Genomic DNA, 23,944 nt, shown 5'->3' with positions numbered 1-23,944 from the left:
CTCTCTGGAATGAACCTGAACTGCTCCAGATAAGCTGAGGAATAGAAATAAGGTCAAAAATCTCTAACTAGCATTTGGGATAATGGTCACATGTTTATATCTAGCTTGCCTAAATCCATAAATCCTATCAGGTAAGGAAGCAGGCTTTTGACCTCACTCTATAACCCTTGACCTTGGAGTTCTCATTAGTTTCGCCCCAGGATGTCTCTTTATTTATGGGTTTTATATCTATAGGTGTAGTTTTAAGCTCAGACCGCTCGATTCTCAGACTGCCAGTACACCAGCTCTCCATGTGTTGCTAACATTTATAAATGCGTTGTGCTGATTTGTTCTTTAAGTTGCTGAAGCAATAAGGTGAAATATTGCTTTTCCTCTCCATACATCTTTTATCTTCTCACTCTCTCTGTCTTTCTGCCTGTCAGACGTTATCCCCCCTCCTCTGGAGGCACATCTGGTTTGCACATTTCAGACAAAACCCATGTAAAGTGCACACTCTTCCTCTTCTCCAAATGACTTCATCTGCTCTGGTGACCCGGGGGAGCGCAGTGCGTTCCTCTTCTCAGGGGCTTTCAGTGCTTTAAAGGTAACGCTTGTATTACTTTCCACCTTGGCCTCAGTTCACATAAAATAATACAAAAACAACAATAAATAAAACCAGCAAGCAACACTTTTATTTTGCAAAGCGAGCCCATTGCGGGCTGAAGCTGCTCTGGTGCCTCATCATGACTTTATACTTTACTAAGACACTTTAAACTGTTGTTTTTTTTTTTTTCATTTAATTTGTCACCCATCTTTAGATTTTGTGTAATATGTGTAATCTGACTTTTATTACTTAACAATATATATTACAATTTTTTTATGTATTAAATATACTCGATTTTTAATACTATTTCATGAACGCAGATATTTTTATTTATTTATTTTTTTAATATTAAATATCAACCGTAATATAGATCATTATAGCAAATGACCGTTTTGCACATGAACCTAATTTTCCCCTTAGAATCTAATCTGTATTTTTTTTCTCCTTCATATCACCTTTATCGGATGATGGACAAGTAAATTATCAAGCAAAGCATCATGGAATATTCATTATTTTTTGTATTCTTTTAATAAAATTAATTCAAATGCAAAAAAAAAACAACAACAAAAAAGTTTCGCCCATCTGATGTACATATTTTAAAAATCTAAAAATACTTCATATCTGGGGGGCACGGTGGCTTAGTGGTTAGCACGTTCGCCTCACACCTCCAGGGTTGGGGGTTTGATTCCCGCCTCCGCTTTGTGTGTGTGGAGTTTGCATGTTCTCCCCGTGCCTCGCGGGTTTCCTCCGGGTACTCCGGTTTAAGACATGCATGGTAGGTTGATGGGCATCTCTGGAAAATTGTCCGTAGTGTGTGTGTGTGCGTGAGTGAATGAGAGTGTGTGTGTGTGCCCTGCGATGGGTTGGCACTCCGTCCAGGGTGTATCCTGCCTTGATGCCCGATGACGCCTGAGATAGGCACAGGCTCCCCGTGACCCGAGGTAGTTCGGATAAGCCGAAGAAAATGAATGAATGACTTCATATCTAGAATTATAACTTCAGTTCATTTATTCTGGATGTTCTGCTGCTGATTAAAAAAGAAAAAAAACATTTGTGGTGAGAAAAGTGGAGAACGCAAGAGAAAAAAAAGAAAGCAAGCGGAAAAGCCCGATGAACAGGAAATGGAAAATACTGTTTTGAAATTCAAATATGAAAATTGCTTCCTTGCCTTTCCCTGGATACATTTAGAAATCAATCTCTTTTTCCTAATGGATTTTCTGAGAGCAGAAGAGCTTCTGGGTGTTCACACACACACACACACACACACACACACACATACACACACAGGCATGTGATCTGACAGATAATACTTTTTTTTTTGTTTTGTTTTTCTTTGTCTGGAGCTCTAACCTAGATGGTGATGAGATTTTAAAGGTAACACAGAGGCACTTAGATCTATTCGGATCACAAGACTTTCTGAACTGGCCTTTAACCCTGAATCACATGCTTAATCGCTCTCCGAGAACAGGACAGAGAGAGAGACAAAAGGTCTGACAAAACAGACTCTACTGTACATGCTAGAAAAAGAGAGTAGACAGATAGCACAAGAGCGACGTCGTCCGAGCCGCACTTATCTCCATCGCCTGCCCGCATAGCGCTATGGAATGACGCCGATGAACTCATCCGAATCTGGTCTCCCAGGAACGCAGCCACGACTCAGACTTGACAAGACCATATCTCAGTCGTGATATGGACCAGAACTCGTAATTGGCCCGAGATTAAAAAGCGGCACAAACATTATACGCGGCCGGGTGCATTCGGGACATTTCTGGCCTAGATTCCAAATGTTAAGGAATCCCTAAACGTTTTGAGTCGAGATGCTTTCAGCACGCAGTGTACTCGATGTTGCTAAAATCATCCCAGAACCGTCCCAGAACTGTCTGCCATCTGGAATCTATAAAGTGAGAGAAGATCAAGATAAGAAAGTGACGAAATGAAACTGACTTTGAGAAATTTATTGGAACTTTTATTTAAACGAGTGAAAAAACTTGTTTGGAGGAAGCCTTCGTATCTCCTGGGTTGTGGGTTTGATTCCGAGGACAGGTTAATATGTCGAGTTCTACATGTTTTCCCCTGTGATATTCCCAATCACATGCTAGTAGATGGCTTAAATACTCTGAATATCCTTTGGAGTCCCATCCAGGGTGTAGCCCCAGCTCATGTCCAGTGTTTTCTTGACTGCGTCTGGATCCAGACCAGAATAAATCCCTTACTTAATATCTTGGAATGAAAGGTTAGAAAGTATTCAATGCTTTATTTTTTTTTTTTTGGCTTCATGTTTTAATGATGTTTGACTTGAAGCAAATGAATAGTTCCTCATTTGGGGAAACACTTATTGATTTCTTTTCATTTAACAGATTTCATTAACATCTGTCACCGTGAGCCAAACCTGGTGTTTCCAGAACATGTTTCCGTAGATCCTGGTCCATGTCTAGTAGCAACATGAATTTCACAGATACTATACTTTATTAAACCGTCATTTGTGGTGCCTAAAGTGGATCTTGATCAATTTTTTATTTTTTTTTTAAAGAAAATTGGTTCTTCCAACAAAATAATGTTCTTGATTTTGTTTTAATAAAAGGAATTTCAGAAGACAGCACGTGGAAAGACGAAGATGTTTTCAACTGCAGGGCATGAAGAAATTTCAAACTGCTGCTTTAAAAGAATTGTTTAAACCTTATTTATTTATTTATTTATTTATTTATTCATTCATTCATCTTCTACCGCTTATCCGAACTACCTCGGGTCACGGGGAGCCTGTGCCTATCTCAGGCGTCATCGGGCATCAAGGCAGGATACACCCTGGACGGAGTGCCAACCCATCGCAGGGCACACACACACACACTCATTCACTCAGACACTACGGACAATTTTCCAGAGATGCCAATCAACCTACCATGCATGTCTTTGGACCGGGGGAGGAAACCGGAGTACCCGGAGGAAACCCCCGAGGCACGGGGAGAACATGCAAACTCCACACATACAAGGTGGAGGCGGGAATCGAACCCCCAACCCTGGAGGTGTGAGGCGAACGTGCTAACCACTAAGCCACCGTGCCCCCCTGTTTAAAATTGTATTTATTTATTTGTTTGTTTGTTTGTTTGTTTGTTTGTTTGAATTAGGACAGTGCACATTGATCAACAAATCAGCAATGAGCATCAGTGTAAATATGCCAGAATTAGCACAATAGCTAAATTTCAAAACCTTTCTGATATGTGCTTGGATTTTCAGCTACGTATACAGTACACTGTCCATCAGAATCCAGCTGGGCAGGAATTAGCAATACGCAAAACAGGAATTAGCAATAATAGCAGAAACGTGTCATGAGTTGTCATAATGAACGAGATTCCTACAAATATTCCTGGCACGTTCTACGTAAGCTGCTCCAAGTGAGTTTTTCCTTCTCCTTTGAAGCGCTTTTCCGAACCTGTTTGGAAGGGATCGATAAAAACGGCTTAACGAGCAAGCCGGGAGGACGTAGCTTTCTGAAACGGCTCCATTTCTTAATGTAGCGTTTCGGGTTTCGGGTTTTTCGGATCCGAAGTGCTACAAGTCACATATCATTTCTAGAGCTCTGGTGTGATGTCTTGGCGACGGCGGCATTACAGTAGAAATGCACCAGGAATTAAAGAAAACTCCACATGTTGGCTGAATGTCCGTAAAGGGGAAAAAACTATTATCTGATATTGTGATTATCTGTTACTTTGACTGGATCTTCAGAAGTTTTTCCCCCCTTTAAAAGTTCCAATGAAAGTAGGTGGTGCATATCCTATGTCTTGCTGCCAAAGCTAATAATCCTATCCCCGTTCTATAATTCGGAGCCAAGAGCACCGCCTCGACAGACCGGTTACTAATCCCAGCAGCAACACAAAGAGAATAGTGGATAGCCTTTTAATAAAGAAGTGACTGCATTAGCTGCTAATTGGCTTCTTGAGTTGTTTGGCCTGGCACGAGAATAATACAGGGGATTCTGGGACACGAGTCACTCCGGAGAAGCGAGGATCATGTTGCAGCAGCGCGGCTTCGTTCCACCTCTTCCTGCTGCTGTTTACGGTTTAATTATTAAACGCGACTCCATCGTGCAGATAGACACATGTTCACGGGCGACACGCCGACGTGCAGCACACACTTCAGGAAACGACACAAAAGTGTCAGACCAGACGGCTGACGATACGATACGATACGATACGATACGTTATGCATTTCTCAGACTCGCTTTCGCATACACTCGTTATTTTTTCCTCACTGTATCTTTATTCTATAAATATAACATCTGTGGAGTGGAATTGGATTCCAGGGACTCCTGAAACAGAGCCTGGAATAGCAGAAGCAGGGAGAACAGAAGGGAGAACAGGAGGAGGATTCCTTCCTTTCTTCCTTCCTTCCTTCCTATTGTCTCCTAGAGGAGTAAAAGCCAGCGATGCGGAGCGGACGGACAAACTGACACCGGCCTCGTGAAGTTTACACGGTGCTGTCAGAAAGAGTATTGCTTCTTTTCTCCAAGCAGTTAGACTTCATAAAAATGTTGCCAGACCTCTGGAGTACTGTTAACGTCAGTGTTTCCTTTCTGCTTAGGCTCCACGCTTTCTTTCTCTCTCTCTCTCTCTCTCTCTCTCTCTCTCTCTCTCTCTCTCTCTCTCTTCCTCCTCACCCACCACCTTCTCCTCCTTTTTCCCTATAATGTGACTAATGCTGCTTTCATGAGCGTTCTAAATGACTAACAGTATGAAATTCTGACCTGAAAGTTGCACATGAATTTCCCGAGTTTCGTAATAGTAGTAGCGGTGGTCTTGGATCTGCTTTTGATGTCAGAGTCTCAGAACTTCACGTTTAACTCGGCTTTAAATTTACTGACCTGAAAGTGGCCGAACAGTCAGGGATTCCTCATTTCACTAAATACGTCAACCAGTTCGATCATAGACAGAATTACGCTGGTTGGATTGTGTAAAGTTTATACAAACAGATCAAATTTTAGCCTCTTAGAAAAAAAAATCTTAGTGCCCTTGAGGGTTCTTCAAGGGTTTTGTCAAGGGGAGGAGACAACAGAAGGTTTGTCATTCACCGAGCAGCAGTCCTTTAGACAGACAGAACAATTAAACACCCAAAGAATCCATGAAGAATGCCTTTTAAAGAGATTGCACAAATGGAGCCAAAATGGTCCATGGACAACACTAGCTAACTAGCTGACAATAGAAGTCCACGTGCTTCATTTGTCAATCTTAGGTTTAACTGATTTTTTTTTTTTTTTAAATTATCTAAATTGCTGACCAGATTTCTAAGGTTTCGTAACACTGCGCTTAATGCATGGTATCATAGCTCTTGCAGGAATGGTGAAAATTGGAACATTTACATAAATTGGAACATAAACAATAACATCAGCATTATTTCCTTTTACCACAGACCAAAAAGTGGAATTTGCTTCTGATCGGTTGTGTCCATGTTCAGCATCGAATGGATTTTGTCCTGTTCCACTCGATAGTGGTGGTTATTCCTTTAAAAGTCGACACTCAGGGCATTAAAGATTTGTTAAATTTCATAAAGTTATTTATATTTTTATAAAAAAGTGAAAAAAAAGAAAGCTATTTTTTCATGCAAATGTTCAAAACATTGAGATTCCCCAAGTGCTTGTGTCTGGACTTTGGCCATGTGCCTTTTTGTTTATGTTCTGTGTTCACGTGTCTGCCCCGCCCCTTGTCTTTCCCCCCCTGCCTCTGCACACCTGTCCCTCATGTCTGATTAATTATTTGTACTATTTAGTTGAGCCGTGTCGCCTTGAGCAGCGCGGAATCCTCTGTTGTCTTTGGTTTAGTCCTGTTGCTAGTCTGCGTCCATGTTTCATGTTTTTTGAGTTATTAAAACCTGTTTCTGTTGCGCTATCCTGCACTTGGGTCCGTATTTATCCCGCGTCCTTGACAGCTTGTTCACAAGCAACTAAATTTTAAACGTGTTTATCTTCAATCTCTAAAATTCTTTGTAAAGTTATTAACGGAGGGAAAAACACACGTCTCACACTGAATGCCAACGGAGCCTTGACTCATTTTATATCAGACTCGCAGCCGGCGAGCCGACTCGCACATTTATTTGTTTATACCGATTGAAAATGTCAATCATTTCGGTTCGGCTCTCAGATTGGAATGCCGGTATGCTAGGGGTAAAAAGGATAAATATTCAGGTTTAGTTTATTAAACCTACATTAGTTCTGCAGTCTGAGTTGAGATCAGAATTTGGTCTGCTGTTCCATTGGCGCCAACAAGAAGTCTGGGTCTCTTGACGTGTTAATTCCCAGGGTCGTGCACTCCTGACATTTTATTACCCAGGACAATCTTTCTTTCCTTTGTACCCCATCTTATCGCCGCTGGACCTGCAACAATGATACAAGCTCTTCCTTTATTTGATCTGTCTGCTCCTCTTTATTTTCCTGCAGAATTTGTGAGTTCTCACCTTGAGGGTAAAACTAGTTCTGGTTCCTGATAGCATGTGTGCAGTAGGAATCAAAACGTGTGCGGAATATCGGAGCTCGGCTTGGTTCCGTCAATGAAAGGTAATAACTATTGATTGATTGTGCCACAGTATCACACAGAGAGGTCTGCGCTGGAGCGTACATGGGGGGAGAAAGACTCAGCATGACACTAGGAATAGGATGACCATCCTGCAGAACCTTCCCATCCTGCTCCGTTTTATGGCAAGATCTAATTGACTCCTCCATTGTTCTGGCCTCTTTAAAGGGTCTGTAATGGAACCATGTGTTTCTCATCATTGGGCCTGGAGAGGCTTCAGAGCTGATGAGCGGAATGAGCGTTGTTGTATGTTTACACCCCGAAAAAGCCACAAAGTGCTTGAGCAAGAGGAGAAGAATTCTTCTCGTCTGCTGAGGCAACACGTTCAGCCTGCAAACTATCAGTTCTCTTTTTGCAGATATTTACCCGAGGACAGGCGGGATCGCTGTAACTGTTCCGGTTCATTTAGAATGGAAGTCGGAGGTTGTGTATAAAGGAGGCTTTTTGTCCTTTCCACTAACGTATCACAGAATCAGAACAAGATTTTTTTGAAAGTCTGTTATCATTTAAGGGGCAGTTTCTCGAACGGTGAATCAACTCTGTGGATCTTTTACTGTCCAGACGGGATCTTCTCCCACAGAGTTTTCACAAAGAATCTGAGTCATTGTTACAACCTTTTGGCTTTAGTTCGAGCTCTAACTTTAAAACTAAGCTGGAGGGATTCGAGCACTTTGTGCATTTCTCCAGAAATCCCCGATCCATATGTGGAGTCGAAAGTAACCGCAACGTTTTTTTGAGTGACAGAAATAAGAGAAAGCTGCGTTCAATTCGAAATATGGAACGGACCGAGACGGAAGAGAGAAGCAGCGAGAAATACTTCCAAGCTTGTTGAGAATCCAGGTCGTGACCTTTTGCACTTTTTGCACCAAAGATACTTAGCTAATAAGCGTTTCATCCGTAGGTTAAGCTTGACATCATTTGAGCCGGACTGGCAGCTCAAGCGAGAGCCTTGATCACTGTGTTGTCTGATTGGCCTGCTGGGATTTAGACAGGGGTTCATCAAAGCTCTGTGATTGACAGATTGAAGATGAGACCAACCCTCCTTTCCCAAGAGATATTCTGATTAGAAGCTTTGGATGGAAAGTAAAAAAAAGGAGGCAATTGATAGCATCCGATCAAGCGACTGATCCAGACCTGGACGTGTTCTAAGATAGCAAAGCTGATATTGTTTTTATTTAATGCGACATATCTGTGGCATACAAACCGGGGTGGTGTTTATTAGTCCATTAAAGCTCTGTTTTAGTAAAGAGCAAAGAGCGTTGAGTTTTCCACTGAGTGGCATCTTCATCATGAGGGTAAACAGATCGGAAACATCTGTCGGGAAGCGGGTTTCTGATGGTTTGTCCTCCTTCTCCTTTTTATCATCTGATTTTTTTTCTCCTCCCCCATTTCCTTTTATTTTCCTGTGCTGTGATCAGAAGGATCATCATCATCGCCAAGGTCATCAACACGGCCACAAGTCATCACATCATGTGAAGCGTTTAACAAACGACTGTTTACTTTGGTTTCTTATTTGAAAAGCAGTTTCCTTCCATCACTAGACTTTTGTTTGTTCTTTCCTTTCTCTCTCTCTCTCTCTCTCTCTCTCTCTCTCTCTCTCTCTCTCTCTCTCTCTCTCTCTCTCTCTCTCTCTCGCGCTCTCTCTCTCGCGCTCTCTCTCTCGCTCTCTCTTGCGCTCGCTCTCTCTCTCTCTCTCTCTCTCTCTCTCTCTCTCTCTCTCTCTCTCTCTCTCTCTCTCTCTCTCGCGCTCCCTCTCTTGCGCTCTCTCTTTCTCTTGCTCTCTCTCTTGCTCTCTCTCTCGCTCTCGCTCTCTCTCTCCCTCTCTCTCTCTCGCACTCTCTCTCTCTCTCGCACTCTCTCTCTCGCGCTCTCTCTCTCGCGCTCTTTCTCTCGCTCTCTCTTGTGCTCTCTCTCTCTCTCTCTCTCTCTCTCTCTCTCTCACTCTCTCTCTCTCTCTCTCTCTGCAATCTTGGCAGCTATAATACAAACTGGCACCGTTCACCATCCGGCAAGTCGTTCATCTTTGTTCCATAGCGATTTGCTGATGCCGAACAACTGTGTATTTATTAAGAAGCAACTCGTCCTTAATAAATCATCCTTTTATCGTTCTTTACTGTTTACAACGAACCAAGTTCTTGTTATCACTGATGTTGGAACAACGTTATACACAATGACGCAATGAAACTGAATAAAAACGTCATTCCTGACCGATCAAAAACAAGACTTTAACCGATCTCTGACTGTGCTATATCTCTGTAATGGTGTCTGTGTGGTATTTATTACAGAATTATTATGTTTTTTTGTGAAGAAGATTAATCAGGGCTTCCTCAGATCGTTAACAGACCCTTTTCAAAAGGGAAACCATGTTTCATAAAACACTCTGTAGAACTTTTCCGAGGAGTACGGAACGAAGAACGTTTCGAATGTTAGAGGAAAGAATTTTTTTTTGAAGAGTGTTACTTTCCCACTACCTTTCATCACCACAGCTTTCTTCAACTGTTTAAGGACGTTTTCAGCTTGTGCTCTGTGTTGCAACTTCCTCACTAATAAAAGCCAGGCATAGGCGTACACACACGTATACACACACACACACACACACACACACACACATACACAGCAAACTACAGAGTGAATTCTGTAGGCTTTGCCATTAGACAGAGTTCTGCCAAGCTGAGAGTGATGTGTGTGTGCACAAGTGTGCATTCATGCATGTGTATAGTGCAGTGTTCAGTCTTTCTATCTTGGCCCAAACTCAGGTTGTGGTTTAAAACACTGTCTCTCCTGAAAAATGAAAACTGCGGCCTGTTGAAAGGCTGTGAATCAAACACCCGTAACTCGGCGTGAGCTACATATTAGCCCCAGCAGCGGTGAAGGCGCGATCACGTGTTCTTCTTCTTCTTAAATGATTCGTATCCTAGTCGTAACAGACACAAACACGGACATGTGCAGCAGGCGTACGAACCATCATGCGGAGGAACGCACGTGACAGAGAAAGAACACGTTCACACGTAAACGTGCACTCAGTGTTAGATCCTTTCATCCTTAATATCTGCCCAGTCAGGATCTCAATGGTTTTAAATGAGACTGGTTTGTTCACATAAACAAATACAGTACTAACAAATATAATAACTGCAAGATGAAAAAAACTTCTTCTTTCACAACCACGTATCTACAATTGAGGAACTTAGCTGACAGTACTGACATTTCACCTTCTGTCTTCTATCTGAGGTTTATATTTAATTATAAAAAGTGTGCTGTAGGATCCACCCACTGTGTGTTTAAATCCGGATACAGCTACGCTGAATAGATAAAGATACAGATAACAGCGTAACACTAGACCCCAGTGTCTTACACACACACACACACACACACACACACACACATAGAGACACACACACACAAGCTAAAACCACACGGTTCAGCTTGGGAAGGGATTATGAGCAATGGTTTTAGGCAACATTTTTAAGAGACAGGAGAGTTTTCTTTTTAGCAGTGTTGAAACTGACAGATTTGGGATGAAGTAAAAAAGAAAAAAAAAACGCTGTCATGGAAGTGTCTCATGCCATACGATTATGTGTATAAGATGTCAACGGAGCCCCGTCTTAAAAACCACCACTGGAACGAAATGACTTTAACAGCTGGATAGACTCCGGATGATATCGGAGCATCACCGACTCCCTTTGTCCCTCTGTCTCGCTGCATCGCTCACATGTTTTTTTTTTATGGAACACAAACCACGTTAGTCACAAAAACTAAAGCGTTCCATGCACGGTTTCGATAGTGTTTTTACATCGATCTCTCTCTCTCTCTCTCTCTCACCGTCTCTAGTCGCAGATCCCTGAGGAGGACAAAAAAAGCTTTCTCTTTCTAGCCCGCTCAATCACACACTATGCGGATGATAGATGATTCTTTCACTTTGACAACTTAAATTCATTACATTGATAGGTCAAGAAGCTTTTAGGAGTATTTAAGTGATATCCCCTCCCCTCCCCCTCTCTCCACCACTCCATCCTTTCTCTCTTTCTCTCTCTTCACCGTCCCTCCTTTCCCTCTCGCTAAGGGACGTCGGATTGATGGATCACTTCAATTAACTCTGACATAAGAAGGGATGAGAGAGCAAGCATGTGGGAGGAGTGGAGAGAATGCTTCCTTTTTCTCCTTTTCCGTCGTCGTCTCTTCTTTCACGTCCTCCCTAATTTTTTTTTTTAACGCCGTCCGACGTGGCCGGAAGCTCGGTGTCTTGAAGCTCGGTTTAAATATCTGATTAAAGTCAGGGTACACTATTACGATTGATGGGAATGTACAGATCACTTTACCATGCTAATATGAACTAAAGCTAGCTAAAAGAAACCACAGACGAGCGCTAGCATTGGTGGCACAGTGGTACAACGGGTAGCATCAACGCCACACAGCTCTCGTGTCCCTGGTTTCATCCTGAGCATCTCTACCAGGTGAGGTTTCGGTCTCGCCACCAAGTGACCCACCACGACCGTGACCAGGATTCATCTTTCAAAAAGAACAGATGTTTTCTGAATCGAGCGAATCAAAATTAGCCGTAGAATCATTTGAAACATTTAAGTAATGTATCTCAGTGCTCCCTTACACAATACGGGCAAATATATATCCTGTGACCTGCCATGACTCTGAAAACCCACCGAGAGAGCTGGTGTAGGAGTTTCCGGCAGGTTGCCTGGTATCCAACCCACACATAACTATGTTACACAGCCCTGCACACAGCTGTGGAATTTTTACTGCGATTGGCACAAAACAGTCTCCTTAACCACCTAAATAAGGCCATTGTCACTTATTAGTCTCATATGGGCCCACAGTCACAATCAGCATGTTGAGGGTTTTAGAAAAGAATCAGCTACTATGAGCGTGCTCAGACAGGGCCGGGTTTTTTTTAGTTACAGTGACCGGCTTCTCAAATTAAGACGTCTACACGATTGTAATAAGACACTGAGCTCTATGTTTGTTAATAACGCAACCACAAAAACAAGATCACCTGATCTTGGCTTAGGTGAGTGGACCCCTTCCTCGTTTTTTCCCAACTATTGGGAAACCAATAAAAAGCTTGAATTGTTTTCAATAAAGAAAACGTTGTAATCGTTGCTACATCGGTGTGGTGTAACAATTCAGCAATGCGACATTCGGGATGCGAACAGCATGACATCAGCCCGGTGTTGAGTGTTGTCTATAATATTGAATGTATAGTGGTGTTATTTTCTGTCTGTACTTTTTGATGCTCACTAACAGCCAGTACCAAATTCCTTGTGTATATAAGGATATAAGGGTTCGATTCCCGCCTCCACCTTGTGTGTGTGGAGTTTGCATGTTCTCCCCATGCCTTGGGGGTTTCCTCCGGGTACTCCAGTTTCCTCCCCCGGTCCAAAGACATGCATGGTAGGTTGATTGGCATCTCTGGAAAATTGTCCGTAGTGTGTGATTGCGTGAGTGAATGAGAGTGTGTGTGTGCCCTGCGATGGGTTGGCACTCCATCCAGGGTGTATCCTGGCTTGATGCCCGATGACGCCTGAGATAGGCACAGGCTCCCCGTGACCCGAGGTAGTTCGGATAAGCGGTAGAAAATGAGAGAGAGAGAGAAGTGCTAATGTAAACACAAATTTAGACCAAAGCGGGTTCAGAAATCTCACATTGTTGTCAGACTTTGCATCTCACACCCCTGTTGAGGCATTCTACCCACGCCAGTGGAGCCATATTTATTTCCAGCTCTAAAAATTGCAACAAGGAGGCAACTAATAATAATAGAGCCTTAAATATCTTAAAGCTTGCGTACTTCTGGTATTTTGCCATTGTGTGTAGATTTAGTAGTGTTAAGCCTTTGATAATGTTGCATGGTTGACTCGAGGGCAACACTTAAATTAAACAGGAAAGGTAACTCCTGGAACATGTTTCCAATATGGGGAGCTTTTCCTGCATTTGGAATGTCGTTCAGGGTGAACGGTTGTTGTGCCGGTAAATGATGGGGCCTGGTGATTATTGCGTTGTGACTCAGCTCCTGTGGTGCGTTGATCAGGAGGTCCTGTGCGTAAGTGGATGTCTTTTAAAGGAGTCGTACTGTGAGCCAGAGCTAAAGTGAAAGCACGTTCATATGGCTGTGATGAATGACTGAGTCCCACTGGCGCTTGCACAGATTGGATTTCATTCGTTATATGGAGAGGAAGGAAGAAAGGTTAAAGGGTTTTCTTCTTCTTTTCTGTTTGACATCCACTCACAGGTCCTTTATTTTATTGCTTTTGCTAAGGCACTGCTTATCCTAAGGTATTTCCTACTCCCTTAAACACTTGTCCGATCTTCCTTTACTTAATCAGAGGTTGTTGAACGAATCCCCCAGTTTCCTTCCAGGACACTCAGATCAGCTGGGCTGTGATTGGTTGGGACCTCGATGGCACAGACCATAGAGGCAGTACTCTGAAGGGGGTGGTCATGGGGGACCAGTTAGAGGGACGGTACAAAGAGGGGATAATTTGATGGGGGCTGGGGTGACTGTGCTGGGAGTTGAGTTCAGACTTCAGTCTGACTTTTACATGCACTCAGGCCACCTCAGGTCTGCTTGTACTGGTTTGGGAATCTTGGAATTCGTCCAACCCTTGGTACTCCGGGTTCTGCCATTTATCACGGAGCCATGAGGGGAATTCTTCCTCGTCTTGCCTGTCCGGTTTGAGCGCCACTTACACTTGCTCTATCAAATCTTCAGAGCAGGTTTTTCCCATTAAGGAAAAGTGAGAGCTCTTGCCCTGAACTTAACCTTGATTCCTCAGTGGTGTCTTTTTTTTTTTTTTTTTTTTTTTTTTTTTTTTTGAAATCCAGGCCAAAAAGCAAGATAAGCCAGAGGAAAGGAAGTGGTAAGTAAGTTCCTCAAACTGGCTTAAAGCAACGTGTGTCATGCAGCTGACACAGTGATTTCTCTAAAACCTGCTGAACAGTCTAATGCTTTTCTTAATGTTTCCCATTGCCTGCTTTGCTGAATTTGCTGCCTCCTGGGAATGTTCTTGACTATTTGCTCATGCTGACCAGTTTCGTCTTGAGTCCAGTTTCATGATACACTCTGTTGACTTAGCTAGTCGGACAACGTATTTGCTACAGAAAGTGGAATTTTTATTTCGGCACAGCTAAGATAAATGGGTCTGCTTGAAGTTATTTTTTGCTGTCTGTCCTCCTTCCTGGGTTTTTGATTAGGGAATTTATGATTCAACAGACTTCTAAATCTTGACTAAGAATAAGGAGACAGACAGTTGAGAATGGTAGAGTGCAAAGGGAAAAAATCTAGAGAAGCATGCAGGCAGCACCGTGCAATCTCAGCTGTTGTGATTTAGGTTGCCCGACAGCACACAAATCTTAAAGGAACTCTCAGCTGTGCCGCATGCCTGCCCCTCCCTCTCTTTATTTTTAACACCAATGCTTTATGTGGCCTTCACTACAAATGGCAGAAAGAGCTTATTGTCTCTAGATATACAGTGCTATACACTGTTATTCATTCTCATTGCCAGAATCGTATTGCTGAGACCAGCCTTACTGGAAAGATCCTGGTAATTAACTATCATTTTCAGAAACTAAAGGCCCTTTAGTTTTCAGGAAAGAGAATTCCACTTTCTGGACAAGGTCCTGGATCACAGCCACATCACCACAACCAAGAATATTGAGGGAGAAAAAGGATGTAATCCAGATGGCATAACAGACAATTCCAGAATAAACACTATATTCTTCATTCTGATAAAAATGTAGAAATTACTAGAATACTAGAAATACTAGTTAGATTTGGTTACTAGGAACTTTTCGGATGGAGCTTGCCTGTGGTAGCCTAGTGGTTAAGGTGTTGGCTACCAATCGGAAGGTTGTGAGTTTGATCCCAGGTCCACCAAGCTGCCACTGTTGGGCACCTGAGCAAGGCCCTTAACACTGAATTGCTCAGCTGTATAAAAATGAGATCATGTAAGTCGCTGAGATAAAGGGCGTCTGCCAAATGCTGTAAATGTAAAAAAAAATATAAGCTTGCCATGCTGAACATCACTGACTAGTTGTACTCGATCTTCAAAGTCATCTTAGACGTTTGTCATCACCAATAATACCTACCTTGGAGCAGGAACTTGAAGGTCACTGAATATATGTTCTATGTCTTTCCAGTGTTACTCAAACAGTTTCTCTCTCTTAATGGAACAAGAGATTGAACATTAAGAATACCACTTCATGAGCATGCACTACCCTGAATGACCAGGTACATTTTTAAATGTTCATATACTGTACTAGCCCTAACCATCATTCAGTGCTGGTGTAGTCTGTCTTTTTCTCTCTCAGAAGAGGCATTTGGGCATTTGGGTAGGTTAGCCTACCACAGGAACCAAACTGTAACTGAGAACCATTGTGCTATGGGAGATCACCCATCAAGACCCCTTTTCCACCAAAAAGAACCGGGTGCTGGTTCAGAGCTAGCACTGGTGCTGGTTCAAAGTTTGTTCCACTGGGGAACCTTCTAAGAACCAGTTTGCCTTTCCATCGGTTAGAGAGCATCACAGAGCCGAGTCTGACGTCACTGTATACGTGTCACTTGTCCCAGCAACGTTAGCGCAGCAGCGACAAACACAAATGTTGCTTTACTGTTAATGCTCATGGCTTTGTGAACCTACATTGGCATCCAAACGCGGCGAATCCAACGTGTACGTGCAGCTCCATGTAATCTGTATAAACGGAGGTTGTAATCGAGTAATAACGTTATTTTATCATTAACACAGAAAAAAGTTAGCCTTAGCATGTAGCTACTTACTATCATGTGTGCTGATAATGTATCATATCACGGTAAAGTAAAAGTGTATTAAACATTAGTATACTTAAGGTACATTATCAAATGTGCTAACAGTAGCCCCGCCCACAGCCCCGCCCACAGCCCCTGACACAAGCGGTTCTTAAGTCTAGACCAGCAACGTTTTGGTGCTACTTAAGAACCACTTTTCCTGGTTCAGAGCCGGTGCTTTAGCTGTCGAAAAAGAAAGAACTGGTTCTAAATTAGGCTCCGAAGCAGCACTCAAACTGCCTCGGTGGAAAAGGGGCAATAGTGTTCCTTAGCTCCACTACTAATTAAACACACCTGATCCAGCTAATCCTGGTCTCTGGACATTTGTGAATATAAGAGGCAGGTGTGTCAGATTAGGGTTGGAGTTAAACTACAGGGGGGTCAACCTCTGATCTTCCAGCAGTGGGCTAACCTGATTTTTGTTTCTACCTCCTATCTGGGTCTATTTGCTGTTGGCCTCGTTCAAGGTGTGTGGCTTTAAAATGCCCCAGTCCAGTGTTGCATGGTGCAGAAACTACATAGCTTTATCAGCCACGGATGTCTTGTTGCCTTTGTTTGCGCGGTGTCCTTGAGTGAGTGACTGACTGCAAGCTGGACGTATTTAGCACGACAGATTGTGATACCGTCTATGGATCTTGCTGTCATAACGACAGACAGTGACGCTGATATAAAAGTCACCCTGTATCTGCAGACACACTTTATCTCCACACTTAGTGCTGTTCTATAAGAGGAACTTACAAATCATGGTCAGAGGAGAGAGGATAGAAATATAGAACCAGAAACACAGAAGTGGGAGGTTCTGGGCAAACTTTTCACATTTCATCTCAAAGAAATTAGTCCATTGATTTGATTTCTTTCATTTTTGGCATGCCGGCCAAAACCTTGTCCGCCCTCCTGCCGCGTACCACCCACCCACAAACACACGTGCACACACCTCCTCCCCCGCTGCTTTCTCTATTTCCTGTTTGCTCTGCCGGAGCCAATTGATGCTCAGCGTGCAGGTCAGCGATGGATCCGGTGACATGCTGGGCCATTTCTCTCTTTTGGCTATATCTTTTATTGGTGCTTGAACCCACACACACACACAACACACACACACACACACACAACACATGAACAGTAGCACATAAAACATTAGCCTAAAGGCATGAGGTCGGCCATAACTTCACAACGATCGGGGCATATTTATGCTAGAAGTAATGGATCTCCCTGAATTTTTCTAAAAATGGCTAACATTAGAATATAAAGAGGTATATTCTAAAAAAAAAAAATCTCTCATACACTAATGTTTGCAAAAAGAGTTCTAACTGGAGCAAAAATTTAAATTGCCCTTTTCCATGCCAGAAAGCCTGCTGCTAATCCAGCTAATAAGCAGGTAAACCGATCAACTCTGCTAAGCCAGATACAGCAATACTAAACAAATATTACAGCTAAAGTAAATAACTATAACTTCACTTTATTACATAATCATGTTTAAATGTTGCAAAAGTAAACCACACCATGTTGCCATTATATAATTGTTTTATGTTATTTAATTGGTGGAGTTTAGGATGTAATGTTAGCTAGCTAGAATATTTTATATATCATTCATTCATTCATCTTCTATCGCTTATCCGATCTACTTCGGGTCACGGGGAGCCTGTGCCTATCTCAGGCGTCATCGGGCATCAAGACAGGATACACCCTGGATGGAGTGCCAACCCATCGCAGGGCACACACACACACACACACTCTCATTCACTCATGCAATCACACACTAGGGACAATTTTCCAGAGATGCCAATCAACCTACCATGCATGTCTTTGGACCGGAGGAGGAAACCGGAGTACCCGGAGGAAACCCCCGAGGCACGGGGAGAACATGCAAACTCCACACGCACAAGGTGGAGGCGGGAATCGAACCCCGACCCTGGAGGTGTGAGGCGAACGTGCTAACCACTAAGCCACCGTGACCCTATTTTATATATTTTATAGAATTTTTTTGCATTTAGAAAAGTCATCAATTAAACATCTTGATCGATGGCCGTGCTTTATTTTAGTAATAGTATAAGTTTTTTTGTTGTTATTTTGTTTTTTGTTTAGTTAAGGCCTTTACATTGACTATTTTTTCTGCTGCTACTTAATGCAATATTCCATGAAACTGCAGCTTGTATGAATAGAGAAACAATGAGTATAACCTTTAACGTACAGTTACTGCTTTTCAGTCGCGGTCTCCTGTTTTTGTCTTCAGTAAGATTATGCTCTGAGAAAAAGAGCCTTGGGAGCGAATTCACAGAAACTGGTGTCAGAGGGATCAGATTGCAATGGGCTTTTTGACAGCCTCTCCCTGTCTTGCGCTACTCCCTAAGAGCCAGGCTAAAAAATGAGACGAGTGCGGAACAAACCGGCCTGTCACATATACCCCGTCATACACACACACTAAGACACACTAACACAATCTGCAGACAGGCTCGTGACACTCCTCGTCTCGGGTAGTGCATTTTGAGTCCTCGTCTGTCAGTGTATAAGTGTTCTGTCTGTGAGAGAAATAGCCGGAGAAACTCAGAAGGATAATGCTTGTCTTAGGGGAAAAAAGAAGGAGAAAAATGATATTTTAACCCTAAAATATCTCTCTCCCTCTCTCTCTCTTGTGCACACATATGTATTTATGTTTAAAGTTGATGCAAATGATTCTCATGTCAATCCAGTAGCAAAGATATATTAGTTATTATTATTAGTTTATTAGTTATTAGTAACACCACATAATTAAATTAGCTATTTTTCACTTGTCAGTGTCCTCCAGTCAAATTTTTTAAAAACACATGCTTTCACCCCACCCTCATCCCTCAAACATTCATTCATTCATTTTCTACCGCTTATCCGAACTACCTCAGGTCACGGGGAGCCTGTGCCTATCTCAGGCGTCATCGGTCATCAAGGCAGGATACACCCTGGATGGAGTGCCAACCCATCGCAGGGCACACACACACACACACACTCTCATTCACTCACGCAATCACACACTACGGACAATTTTCCAGAGATGCCAATCAACCTACCATGCATGTCTTTGGACCGGGGGAGGAAACCGGAGTACCCGGAGGAAACCCCCAAGGCACGGGGAGAACATGCAAACTCCACACACAAGGTGGAGGCGGGAATCGAACCCCCAACCCTGGGGGTGTGAGGCAAACGTGCTAACCACTAAGCCACTGTGACCCCCTTCCCTCAATATGTCATCAAAATTAAACCTAGTAATAAAAAAAGACGGGTAGTGCTCTTCCAAAATGTATTAATGGTAACGCAGATGAATTCGCTGATGCTGTGATGGTCACCTGAAAAACTCATGAGAACTCATTAAAAGGAAGATCAGGACCACAGTTGTATTCTAGATAGTTTTTTCAAAACAGAATGAGACAGATTTCACATTATGTAGTCTTTAGGACCACATGTCTAGTATCTCAGCCTGAGCCTGACGTGTATAATTCATTAACATCAGATGCAGGAAGGACTCTCATGTCTAACTGAGAAAGATGTGTTTTTTCCCCGGTCTTCTTTCCTGAGCTTTAGATACTTACAAGTTGTTTTTTTTACTTGAATTGATTATGTGTGGGGGGCACGGTGGCTTAGTGGTTAGCACGTTCGCCTCACACCTCCAGGGTCAGGGTTCGATTCCCGCCTCCACCTTGTGTGTGTGGAGTTTGCATGTTCTCCCCGTGCCTCGGGGGTTTCCTCCGGGTACTCCGGTTTCCTCCCCCGGTCCAAAGACATGCATGGTAGGTTGATTGGCATCTCTGGAAAATTGTCCCTAGTGTGTGATTGCGTGAGTGAATGAGTGTGTGTGTGCCCTGCGATGGGTTGGCACTCCGTCCAGGGTGTATCCTGCCTTGATGCCCGATGACGCCTGAGATAGGCACAGGCTCCCCGTGACCCGAGGTAGTTCGGATAAGCGGTAGAAGATGAATGAATGAATGAATGAATGATTATGTGTGAGGTCAGTGGATCAGTAGTTAAAAGCCGAGTTGGTCGAATTAAAGGAAAGGTGCGTTAACTGGGTTAATTTAAAGGTGTCATGCCTTGGTGTGTTAATTGCCTTTTATTATAGGTCTTTGGGTCCTTGATGTTTGTGATGAGAATGATGGGAAAGTTGTAGACACGTACACACACACATATTCACACACCTATACATATTTGCACACAAAGTTTATGTGCATTGCATTAGCGCAGTAAGTGCTTCACGGAAACTTTTGAGGTCGGTGCAGCTCTCTTTTGGAGAATACAGGGCCAAATCGAGAGCCATGGCAGAGAGCGATGGATCTAATCAGCGGGTATAGCGCGTGTGTTTGTCGACGGCTGAGGTCGATGACGATCATCGATCATCTCACCGCCGTGACATAAGCGCTAAAGGCAACCACTTGCGGCCTGGGGGTCGTGCGCTAATTTTAATGTCGTACGTCATGTGTCGAGCCAAACCCACAGGCACGTTCCGTATCAGCCTCGGTTGGAGCACACGTGAGAGGAAGATTTAAGATCTTGGTTTAGGGATCTGACGTTTCCATTCTGACAGCTGCTTTATGATTAGACGTTTTCTTTATGCTTCTTTTGGCGACTGAGCCTGAAATCCAAACTGACCTAGAAATAACATTCTTAACCCAACAAAAGGCTTGCCAAATGCTCAGACAGTGAATAAAAAAAAACATGCATGACAAAACACAGCTTCTGGCATATTGTTTGTTAATCATCTGCCCTAATCTGAACCTCCTCGCTTTACACAGCTCAAGTGTTGAGAGAGGAGGAGCAGGAGCAAACCACGATTTGGGAGTAACTGTCCTCCTGATACTGCTTAGATTTAACCAAAGTGTGTTAATTCTCTTACCTGCAGCTCTGAACATGTGTGAGTGTGTTAGTGTTAATATCAGTGCTCTCTAACCTGCGTCCAAAACACCTTGTAAATTCGTTAAAATATTAGATCTATAAATGAGTGAATTTAACAGAATACAGAAGGCTAAAGTAGCTAAACACAGCTAAAGTTTGCAAAGAAAATAAAGCTAGCTAAACTTAGCCCAGTGAGGTACTTTGATTAGCCAGACAGTTTACAGTGTAAACATTAGCTAGTGACTGGTGTTATCTTGTTCAAAAATCCAGCATTCCTCTTTATCCTAACATAATTTGCTAACTAGCTGGGTTATGTTTAGCTAGCCTCAGTGATTTTTCAGCTTGTTCATGAATCTAGTATTAGCCAAATTCATATGGCTAATTAATATATACAGTATATTAGTTTAGTTGGCCAATTTCTCTGTAAAACAATAGCTTGTAATTGATGTTAGCTTGATTATGGATCCTAATCTTAAAGCACTAGCAAGTTTTCTCTGGAAGAATTAGCTATTAGCTCTTTATATACATGCTAATTGTCTGTCTATGCCTCTAACATGTATATCTAATGTGTACAGGTAAAATTCTTATTCCAGTTCGTGTAAATTCGGTCAAATTACAACACAATCCTCGCTACTTTTTTTGCTGCCTAGCCAACATTAGCTTCCTTGTTATGGTAGAACTAGTTTCATGTTACTCCTGTGATTTTAGAGTCAGGGAACGGATACAAAAGCAAGATTTCAGCACAGGAATACCGAGAGAGTGAGAGACAGCAAGAAGAGTCATTAGGAGGACCAGGAGAAACCGAGCCAAAAGAGCGGGAGGAGCAGATGGAGCGATGAAAGCAAAGTGGGCGAAGGAAGGGATGATGAGAAAAGAGAACGCGAGCATCGGGAAGATTGCCAAGCGGTGAATCCAGAGGTGATGAATGAGTCTATAATTAAGTGCCTCTGCTCTGATATGCTCTCCGTCCTGCTGAACCAGAACACTGCTCGTTTACAGCAGACAAGCGAAAGCAGTAAAACACACATGCAGCACGAGAGTGTGGCTTTGGCTTTGTCCTACGACAGCAACACCCACCAGATTAAATCAGCAGAGGTGTTTACGACGGCTATGTGGCCAACGAACACCACAAAGAGGACGGAGAGGAGGAAATGAACACACGGCACGAGCAACGCGGTTCAGCACTTCAGAGAATTTTCACTGCTGCAGCGCTTCAATTTTATCGCCACGGGTTCAGGCCTGTGTGAGATTCCAGACAGCCGTGCAACAGCGAACCCTGATTAATCATTTGTGTGTGTGCTCGTTGTTGGCTTGCTGAGAAATTACACCACAGCATTGCTTAATGTTTGTGTCTTGTTTTCTATAACAGCAGCTCTGACAGTGGTTTATATTAACGTGCTTGTTGGAATGTGTTGCCGTTTCTATAGTAACCGCCCTCTCTCTGGGAATCGGACGAAGGACGCTCACGCCTCGTAGTCGATAAGTTTTCTGAGAGGAAATGTTCGTGTTTGTGAAACGAGGCTTTGTAGCAGTCTGAGGTAAAGGAGTAGGTTTGTTCTCCATGAGAAAGGGGTCTTAACTAAACAAGTATTTTTTTTTTTTATTTATTTTTTTTTTGGTTTGTCTTCAGAAATCATCTAAGAATAAAAATCATCTATTTAAAAACAGGTTATTAAAAAAAAAGAATAAAACCATTTAGGTTGCTCCTGTTTATTGTATCCTGTTTATTGTATCTTTTAGTATCTTGTTAGATCATATTAAAATAAGAACCTATCAGGATCTGATATGCAAATTCAGGTCACAAATCACAGGATTATAATTCTAGAAGGGGCGTGGTTACAGAGTTGAACAAGTTTCAAATTTGCATATTCATAAAATTCAGCTTTTTCCAAAAAAAAAGGTCTTCAGAGCGAGATGTTCGGTATTGTCAGTGTGCGAGTGCACTTGTGAGGGAGCTCTTCTCTCAGCAGCAGCTCAGGACACAAGGGCTGAACCAACATGTCTGAGATTTACAAGGAAAACATAGAGCTTTCCAAGACATTACTCTCTGAGTGGCACAGCGTCTCTCTTTAGCCTTAGAAGGCCTCGCTTGAGTTTGTTTATCTTCCTTCTCCACCAGCCTGCAGTCTGTGAAGTGTCCTTTCAGTATACGTGCCAGAACGGTGAGAGAGAAGAGAACGCAGTGTGTGTGTGGATGGAAAAAGTGTGTTTTGTGTGTGTGAAGGAAAAATGCTGTGCATAACATCAACACCGAGATACATGTTGGGTTTTTTTATGGTTTGACATCAGTACAAAATGAAGATTCCTGTTCTTTACATCTAATACTTTACATTGAACGAGCGCACACACACACACACACACACACACACACACACACACACAGTGTTCTATAGAAAAAGGTTCGTTTTAAATTCCCTGACATCAGGACTCTTTTCACTCCTGACTATTTCCTGCCAGTCTGAATCGCTGAGTCACCGGCCGTCTTCGAGCGATGATTGAGTACTTACTTATTCACTAAACACTTAAAAAGGGCTGCTAAACCTTCTTTGGGGCAGAAAAAATAAACCCATCCACCTACATTTTAGCTTAATGGTGTTCTTCGAGTTTGGCTTATTTTTTCCAGCAAGCAGTTTTGTAAGTTCATTCATTCACTCATTTAATTTAATTGGTGGAGTTTAGGATTTAATGTTAGCTAGCTAGAATATTTTATATAGCATTCATTCATTCATCTTCTACCGCTTATCCGAACTACCTCAGGTCACGGGGAGCCTGTGCCTATCTCAGGCATCATCGGGCATCAAGGCAGGATACACCCTGGACGGAGTGCCAACCCATCGCAGGGCACACACACACACACACACGCTCTCATTCACTCACACAATCACACACTACGGACAATTTTCCAGAGATGCCAATCAACCTACCATGCATGTCTTTGGACCGGGGGAGGAAACCGGAGTACCCGGAGGAAACCCCCGAGGCACGGGGAGAACATGCAAACTCCACACACACAAGGCGGAGGCGGGAATCGAACCCCCAACCCTGGAGGTGTGAGGCGAACGTGCTAACCACTAAGCCACCGTGCCCCCCTCAGTTTTCTAAGTTGCTCTAGATAAAGAGTAAGTGTTCATCCTCTCCTTA

At 42.9% G+C, this 23,944-nt stretch overlaps 1 protein-coding gene across 2 annotated transcripts in view; it reads left to right on the top strand.

Moving 5' to 3' along the window:
• Window positions 1-23,944, top strand: part of prickle2b (prickle homolog 2b) — an 89,906-nt gene that overhangs the window by 26,456 nt on the left and 39,506 nt on the right. The window contains exon 1 of one of the 2 annotated variants that reach the window (XM_060857903.1): window positions 13,956-14,006. The exons of the other annotated variant lie outside the window; for it this stretch is intronic. The gene's annotated coding sequence lies outside the window, so the exon portion shown is untranslated. Of the gene's footprint in view, window positions 1-13,955; window positions 14,007-23,944 lie in introns of those variants that run through there. 2 annotated transcript variants of the gene reach the window in all.

Source organism: Tachysurus vachellii, chromosome 22 (assembly GCF_030014155.1).
Source record: "Tachysurus vachellii isolate PV-2020 chromosome 22, HZAU_Pvac_v1, whole genome shotgun sequence".
In the NCBI taxonomy this organism is placed as follows: Eukaryota; Metazoa; Chordata; class Actinopteri; order Siluriformes; family Bagridae; genus Tachysurus; species Tachysurus vachellii.
Note: the sequence above shows the minus strand (reverse complement) of the source record. Positions and strands in the feature narration are given on the sequence as shown.